The sequence below is a fragment of the Elephantulus edwardii genome, unplaced genomic scaffold, assembly GCF_000299155.1.
Source record: "Elephantulus edwardii isolate Elephantulus edwardi_28Jun2011 unplaced genomic scaffold, EleEdw1.0 scaffold00032, whole genome shotgun sequence".
In the NCBI taxonomy this organism is placed as follows: domain Eukaryota; kingdom Metazoa; phylum Chordata; class Mammalia; order Macroscelidea; family Macroscelididae; genus Elephantulus; species Elephantulus edwardii.
In genome coordinates, this window is record NW_006399782.1 from 21,961,455 (window position 1) to 21,963,421 (window position 1,967).

Consider the following 1,967-nt stretch of genomic DNA (forward strand, 5'->3'; position numbering starts at 1 on the left):
GTTCAATTATCAATAAGCCGAAGTCTGTGGAAGGCCATAATGGCCCTGCTTTAAGTGGTTCGCTGCTCCTGCAGCTCACCACGCTGTCTCTGCCTCCGCTGCCATCTTGGATCCTCCCATCTCCTGTACCTATTTTTACCAATTATTTGGTCCCATGTTCATTGCAAGATCACAGACTTTACTCTCAGTTGTGAGATTTATTAGGGAAATAGGTTGAAGCGTGGGGGAGGCAAAGAATATCTCACATTGCAAGCACAGGTTTAGTCCAGCAGTCCCAAGCAACATTAATAAGGCAGAATTCCTCAAGTAATGAAAGTCCCGAATAGCACAAATGCAAGAAGCCTCTAGTTTCCTCAATCATTCAGCAAACTTTATCTCCGAGCTGTTACAAATCAGCTTTTACTTGAATCATCCAGCAAGCAAAATCTTTAACTGTGGCCTCATCTCCAGGGTTCCTCTAATTACACCTTGCCACAGTCTCCTCACAGCAGGGGCAAAGTCTCTTCACCATCTGCCATAGTCTTTACCAGTGTCTTTACAATCACTCCACTACTGTCCCTCACAGTGTAGAAAGCGTTCTCTTATATTGGTCCCACATCTGTTGATGGTTTGCAAAACCATGTGTCCACAGTTAAGGTAGCTGGAGACCCTGCCACCAAGCAAAAGCTAACACAATGGCTATAAAAGTAAATTTTCAAGGCTTCTGACATCCCATTGTCCCTTTCCAAGGAATAATATCATCTAGTGTCACCAAAGTATAAAAGACAAAGGCTCACTATCCTCGCCTCCTAAGCGCATTCTGGCTGAACTTTTCCCAAGACATAACAGTTTGTTCTTTTGACAGTTCATAGGATATTCAGGGCTGTTGTCCAACATCACAACCCAAAATCATCAGTTCTTCTTCTGCATCCTTATTCATTGTCCAGTTCTCAGATGCATAGAAGGTGACTGAAAAGACCATGGCCTGAGTCACATGCATCTTAGTTTTCAAGCTGACATCATTGCTCGTAAATGTTTTTGTGTACTTAAGTACAAGTCCCTGACAGTGAACTTGTCCAATGCAATAAGTTTCCTTATCTCCTGACTGCTGGCACCAAGGGTATTGATTGTTGATCCAAGAAAGATGAAATCATTGACAGCTTTAATCCTTTCTCCATCTATCATAATGTTAACTGTTAGTCCTCCTCACTTTCAGCAAGTAAGGTTTTCTCATTTGCGTAATATAAGTTACTAATGTTTGATGATATAGATAGATTCTGAATTACAATCCATAGACATAGTCATCAGTAATAATTCACTGTTTTTCCAGATATTTTTCTGTTGTTATTGTTGTTAGGTGTCAACAAGTCAACTATGATGCCTAGTGACTCTATAAACAACAGATCTGAACCTTGCTCTATCCGGTGCCGTCCTCACATCACAATCTCTGACATGCTTGAGCCCATTGTTACAGTCACTGCATAAATCCATCTTGTTGGGAATCTTCCTCTCTTCCTCTGACCTTCCACATTTTCCAGCATGATGTCCTTTTCCAAAGATGGGATTCCCCTACTAACACACCCAAAATATATGATATAAAGTTTTACCATTTGCCACCTTGGTTGCACTTCCTCCAAAACAGACTTGTTTGTTCTTTTGGCTCCCTCTGGGAGCTCTGCTGGCCTAAGGGTAAAAAGCTGTGATACAGTCCCCAGAAGCATGCTGTTTTAACCCACCAGCTGCTCCATAGGAGAAGGATGGGCAACTTCCTCCCATGTGATATAGAGCCTCTGAAAAGTCACTGGAGGGTCAACTATGGATATGTTCCAACTCAATGGCACACAACAACTTCTCTAACATCACTGCCCAAAAGGCATCGAGGCTTCTTGTCATCCATTCGTTGCCCAATTTTCTATTTGTAATGTAGCAGGCCTCTGAAAACCCTATGTACAATTAAAAGGCGCATTGCCATGGGAAAGTCTGCTGTT